The sequence below is a fragment of the Marmota flaviventris genome, chromosome 8 (assembly GCF_047511675.1).
Source record: "Marmota flaviventris isolate mMarFla1 chromosome 8, mMarFla1.hap1, whole genome shotgun sequence".
Lineage (NCBI taxonomy): Eukaryota > Metazoa > Chordata > Mammalia > Rodentia > Sciuridae > Marmota > Marmota flaviventris.
In genome coordinates, this window is record NC_092505.1 from 123196594 (window position 1) to 123203706 (window position 7113).

A 7113-nucleotide genomic window follows, 5' to 3' on the forward strand; every position below is an offset into this window, starting at 1 on the left:
TTACTTTGGGAGTAAAAAGGCAAGAAGGAGACTGGCATGAAGGCACATATCTGTAATCCCAGCTACATGAGAGGCTGAGGCAGAAAGATCACAAGTCCAACACCAGCCTCAGTTATCTTAAAATAGAATAAAAAGAGCTGGGCATGTAGCTCAGTGGCAGAGTGCTTGCCTAGCATGTATTGTAGCATGAACTGGGTTCAATCCAGAGCACCAAAAAATAAAAAAGTCAAGAAGGAGATTATATCTTCATACTTAATTTTATTTGTAAATAAATTCTGGGAATATACATAAGAAATTAATATAAATGGCTTCTTGTTTAGCCATAGCCGTGGTAGGAACTGATCATAGGTGAACCAGACATTTCATTATATCTTTGAATATCACTTCAATTTGGAACAGTGTAAATATGTTCCCTAGTTAAAAGTGCAATAAAATAAGGATGAAATAGATCAGACATGATGAGTTGGAAATATTCACATGATGTTAGGTGACAATGTCAGCTATCCCTTAAGTCTGATGCAAGGAAAGATCAGTGGGCAGCAGTTTCCAGTGGCTGAGATCCAGAGCATTCCAGGAATCCTTGAAAGAGAATCAGGGACAGCATCTTTGGGACAAGGTGGTTTGGGTTGACCCCTGCCAGCTTACTACCTCCTCCTGACTTTTAGTAAGAGGGTGAGGGAGGATGGGAGGACAAGGGGATTGCAAAGGGCAAAGAAAAAGGTGTCTGATCTGCCTTCTCTCCTGTCCTGCCTTCTGGAAGCACAAGTGGAGATAGGTCACCATTCACTGCTACAAGACCCAGCACTCCCTAGCAGCATGATTCGCATGCACTGGAGGACCAGGCTTCCTTCCCACCGGGACTTCTGGTGCAGACAATCTGATAGCCCATGGCCGAGCTTTGTGAGCACTGAAGATCTGCATGGAGACCCCAGGAGCTTGGCATCTAGGTCCCACCTTGATCAGGCTCCAATGGCCTCCTAAGGGTGTCCATGGCTGGGTAGACAACCTGCCCAGCGCAGGGCAGTGCAACCAGGTACTCCTCACCAGCAACCCATCACTGGCACAAACACAGGGACACACTCCCCAGTGGCTGCCCTGAGGCTGCAGGGCATGAGAGTGGCCATGGCCAGGGTCATTACTTATACCTGTTCCTGAGGCCTGGCTCTCAGTAAGGGGCATCACCTGCAGGATGTGGAGCACTGAGGGGACCATTTCCTTCTCCTTTTAACACTGTCACTGACTCTGCCTTGCTCTCTCCTCAGCCCTGAGGCTCAGGGGAACACGGTGTTTGCTTGCCTGCTTTCTGGCTCCCTTAGCATTCATACCTTAGCATTCATAATGTGCTGCGTCAATGGTTCTCACACTTTGGTGGGTATCAGAATGACCTGGGAAGTGACAGGGTCCACAGATGCCCAGAATTGCTGACATAGCACAGAGCCTGTGAATCTTTGTGATTTATCAAAGTTAACAGGTGTTTCTGACTGGACCACATTGGAGAACCATGGCAGTAAACTCTTTTCAAACACTATCCAAATTAATCCTCAATACTTCCTGAAAAGACACATTAATCTTCATGCCAAAAAAAAAATGCCAAATAATCCAGATAGAAGAATTTCTGGGGTCTGATCCACCATTTTTTTACTGGCTGTGTAACCTTTGGGAAGACACTTAACCTCTCTGAGTCAAGATCGTCATTCTAACCAGGGGTCAGACCACTTATGGGAACCAAAACACTATATATCATAAAAGTTTTTGAATGGGCACATCTTCATGGATTTTAGCACACGAAATGGCATTTGATAAATGGTAGGAGAATACATAGACCAATACCTTATTGATCAACTCACCAACGTTTTCATTTAATTCGAAGTCAGGGAAAGAAGAATGGCTGCTAGCTCACAGCATCACTGGGAATCAAAGTCCCTCTGTCCTTTCTTCTCCAGAATACACAGAAAATTGGGGCTTTCCGCTGCAGAAAGTCCCTCCCTCACACTCAAGACAAGCAGTCCTCATCACAGGGGCATCTGAATATTCCTCGGGGACCACTGCCAGGCATCGGGATAAGGTCGGAGCAAAACAGAAAGCAGGCGTGATCTCAAAGAGAGGGAGGACAGGTAAACAGATTTGGCCTAACCTGGGATGTGTCAAGCATGCCTTGGGTCTGTTCCCGCTGGGTGGGATTCCAAGGGCATCCCAATCATCATTGGCGAGGAGGGGGCAGCACATTTGGAAAGTGCTTGGATTGACCCCCACCCGATCACCACCTCCTTCTGCTGCAGGACTGAGGAAGCTGTGTAACCTTTGGAGGTTACAGGCAAAGAAAGGAAGAAAATTGCCAAGGGTTCCTTCCTTCCTAGACCAAAGAATTTGATCTCTGGATCCCTGGGGGGAATGAGGATGTGTGGCTCCCTTGATCTCTTGCTCTGCCTTCTGGGAGCAAAAGTGGAGAAGGAGCACAATTTACATGAAAAACTAAATCAAAGCCCCTCCCAGGCCCTTTCCTCCAGGTAAAGACAATCTGATGGAGTACCTGGTTCCCACTGTGGGCACTTGCAGTTGGGCTGTACAAGGCACTGGGGCACTGCCCAAGGGAGGGAAGGATAGCGCCCTGCTGTGAAGGTAAGCAGCAGCCTGCAGAGGGCCTTTGGCCTACAAGGAGACTCCTCACCTTAAGAGGAAGGAGAACGGAGGATGGAGCTGGGTAGACCTGTGTAGAAATGGGCCTTGGAGAGGCTGTGTGCAGGTGGAGGAGTCCAGGAGACCAGCTACCAGCAGTCAGATGCTCCCAAAGACCACAAGCATGGCTTGGACCTCGTTTTAGTTAGCTTTTTCCTTTCTGTGACTAAAATACCTGACCAGCACGACTGGAGGAAAGGTTTATTTGAGGGCTCATGGTTTCAGAGGTCTCAGTCCATAGACAGCAGGCTCCATTCCTTGGGGCTTGAGGTGAGACAGAACATCGTGGCGGAAGAGTGTGGCAGAGGGCAGCAGCCCACATGATGATCAGAAAGCAGAGAGAAAGAGAGACACACACGTCACTTGCCAGAGACAAACATATACCCTAAACCCACGCCCCAATTCCCACCTCCTCCTGCCACACCCCACCACTTCAGTTACCACTCAGTTAATCCCTGTCGGGGGATTGGTTGGGTTAAGACTCTCACAACCCAATCATCTCTCCTCTGAACCTACCTGCATTGTTTCACACGTGAGCTTTGGAGGGAGACCTCATCTAAACCATAACAGACCTGTGCAGACTCACTCTTTGCTATCTGATGGGTCTCAGAACCAAGCTTCTAGAGAGATCCATCTGCCCTTTTTCCTGTGGTCTCCAGAAAGAACCTTGCGAGCTAGAAAGGTAGATAATGCTTGGTAACTTTTTCCAGGGTTAAAAGTCACCTGAGGCATTCTGCAAAGACTGAGGTAAGTAATTCAGACTTGGGTAAGTAAATTAGAAACGGAATCACTCAGGTATGTGGTTTGTTAGTATGGCTGGATACCCTTGGAGGCCTTGGGACAAAACTTTTAAGATGGGAATTCTGCCAATTTTAATTAATGGTCTTCCTTCCATGGAAGGTGTAGGGGACATTTATGGCTTATTGAGTGGCCGATACTTTTTCTCATCCACTGTCCATTAATCTCCACCCCCAGTACCACCCCCATCTCATAAACCCAGATCAGGGGTGGGAGAGCTGGCTGAAGCTGTTTTTGAAGACTTGTGTTTGAAGGCTTTTGAAGCTTAGTTCATATCCCCATATCCTAGCTACTATCTTGGAACAAATACATGTTATGTGCCAGAAACTCTGCTGAGAGTTTTATAATGCTTTTTATAAATTCTTTTGTCTATTTTAAATCTTACAATGACCCCGAGATTCAGTGTCCAGGGGTCCCCGCTGCCAGGAAGTGGTAAAACCTAGACTCAAAACTAGGCATGGCTGACTCCAAAACTTTAAGATTTTATATTTTTCTTTTCGTTTGTACTGGTTTCCTCTTCTATTTCTGTCACTCTAAAGCAGTAGTTCTCAAATTGTGGCAGCAGCAACATCTGGAAACTTAGGAATGTCACTTCTTGGACCCTACCCCAGATCCATTAAGTCAGGAACTCTAGGGTTGGAGCCCAGTAGCCTGTGTTCTGATTCACCCTCCAGACAACTCGGATGCTTGCCGGAGTTTGACAATCACTGCTCCAGAGAAGACTCTTAAATTTTTAAGATAATACTTAAAATTATATGTCTCACAAACATCTAGACAGTCAGAAGTGAGAGCCTCCTTATCACGTTTACTTCATCCCACAGCTAACTGCTCATGTGGGTGACACAGGACATTACTTTGAGTTGTTACTAAATCTTTTTCATATTAAAAATCAGCACTTTTTTATTTTGTTCATTTTTATGGAAGTATGTATGATTTGCATACAATAGAAAGGCACAGGTCTCAAGTGTAGAGTTTGAGTTGAGACAATTGTCATATAACCACCTTTCAATCAACCTATAAACATGTGCCCCTCCCCCCAAAAATGTCCCTTGTGACTTTTCATGGGCTACCTTTACCTTCGCACTTCAAACTCTGATCTAGTTTATACCATTGTAGATTAGACTCATTCTTTCCTAAAGTTTCATATAAATGAAACCATATAGTATACAATCCTTTGTGTCAAACTTCTTTCCCCAGGATCATGTCTGTGAGATCCATCTATGTCTTTATATTTAGTGTGAGAGTATTCATTTTTACTGCCAAGTAGTATTCCCTTGTGTAAATGTGGTATCAATTTATTGATTGAAGTCTGGGTTGTTTCCCAGATTGGAGCTATAATATCTAATATGAAATAGTAGATATATATATATATATATATATATATATATATATATATATATCCTCACACTTAAATGTTAGCCATCTGGGTTTAATCCTTGTTTGAAAGTATTTTCCCTGTTCATTTTAATGTAGTGAACCAGTGTTGCACTCCACCACAATTGAAAAGTCTGATATCAATCTGATTATTGCATTGTTCTTATATAGACATTTTGTGTTTTTCTTAAATTTGGAAGATTTTTTAAATTTCATTATTATTTTTCCTAAATTTTCACCTCTGAGAAAAATATTCTTGACTCTTCCATTTCACAAATTCTCTCTTCAGCAGTGTTCTATCAGCTGTTTAGACCATCTGTTACCTTTGTAATTTTAGAAACTATAGTTTTAACATCTGAAACTACTCCTTGATTAATTTCATACCATTATTTTACTTCTTTTTAAAGAGTTTAAGTGCTTCTAAAGTCCCTTTAGTCATTTAAACACACTTGGTTTATAGTCTGTATTTGTTCATTTTATTACCCAAAGCTCTCAGAAATCTTATTTAACTGCTAATTCTTGCTCTTGGTGAATTAGATTATACGTGTTTTATCATTTTGGATTATAAGCTCATATTCAACATGATATATTTATCACAGAGAATTCTGATTGATATTTCCTTCCAGACAGCTTTCACATTTACTTTGACTCAACATCCCATAGATATCAAAAGCCCAGGGCTTTTTATCTTAGAGTGTCCTTGGCTAGCCTGGAAGTATAAATTCAAACCTCAAGTCAGTATCAGAGCAGGGCAGAATTTTTTTTTAAACCCCTGTAGATATCAAGCTAAATAGATAAACTTTATTGTTGTCTCTGAGCACATTTGGACTAGTGAATGTGCTCACAGAAGGAGTGGCCCTTCCAGAGTTTGGGCTTTATGCAGGAATATAGGATTCAACCTCCTGCCTTACACAGGACCAGGGCCTCCTTTCTCCATGCCCATGAAAACCCACGTTCCTGACTTATTGCAATTGGCGACCCCTCCCTTATCTGCAGGGCTCTCCCCCTCAGGCCAGCTTTTCTTCCATTAATTTGGGGGAGACCTATGGTAAACTCTGTTGGTGGCAGGAGGGGTCATGTGGGTGCCCTTAAATTGAGCCTGGAGGGGAAGACCTACTTCTGCAATCCTGAAGCCTGAGCATGTAGTAGCTTTTGGGTGGACCTCAGAGGATGAATCCCCAAAGCTCCCTTTCTGTCCCGTCCTGTCTAGCTGCTTCAGTTCATTTCCCATCTGCCCCCCCTCCCTTGACCCCACCTTGACCTTTTGATAACAGCTGAGTCCTTTTTCACCGGGCCATCTTCCTGACTCCATTGTGTATTTGCTGAAAGATAAACATGTTGTTTTACATCCCTCAAAGCACACAGGCAGAGCCATTTACTTAGATTTCACAGCAGAAGGATACATGGGTTACAGCAAAATAGCCCCAGCAAAATGGCCTCTCTTTGGGGACTCGTGGTGTATCCAGTGCAGCCCACACTTCTTTCTGTGGAGCGTTGGACTGTCCTCATGTCCCAGAACAGGTGTCAGTGCTATAAACCAACCCATTATCTGATCTCCTGGGACAGCCAATTTGGAGAACATTCCTGAACCAACATTCCTGGCCCAAGTGCCAATTATGTACCCTCCTCCTGGGTTCAGGCCATTGCTGGCTTTCCTCGGGGGTCTTAAATAGAGTCACAATGCCCCTCTGCCTCCCATCCACCCTCCCTCCAGGTCTGGCTTGCTTCCAGCACGTTCATGTTTCCAGACAGGCTTTGCTCAAGGAACCCTGCTGCTTGCAAGTCCACACACACCATTCTGAGAAGCAAGGAGAGGAAGGCTCCTACTTCAGGTTCCAATCCTCTTTCCAAGCTGACCTAGCAAGCTGTGAAGGGAAGGGCTTTGGGACAGACAGGCCTGGGTTTGAATGCGGGCTCAATCACTTACAAGTCATTTTTGGACATGCGTTTTAATCTTCTGGAACCTTTCTTATCTGTAAGAGGAGGATGTTAAACATAATTCTGAGCTCTGGTGAGCTAAAACTAGGTGCAGTATGAATGCTGCTTGGCACAGAGTAGAGCAGAGAGGTGGGTTACGTCTTCCCAGTGCCACCAGCCTGGTCAGGAGTGCTGGCTACATGGCTGGCTGAGTTGATGGTGGCCTGTAGTGTATGTGGGTGGACACTGGGTATTTGTTTTCCTCAGGAACTGGATGGAGTGTTCTGTGTGGGGTCAGGGGCTCTGCAGGAGCCCAGCCAGCCAAAAATGAGCTGCTCCAGGCCCTGC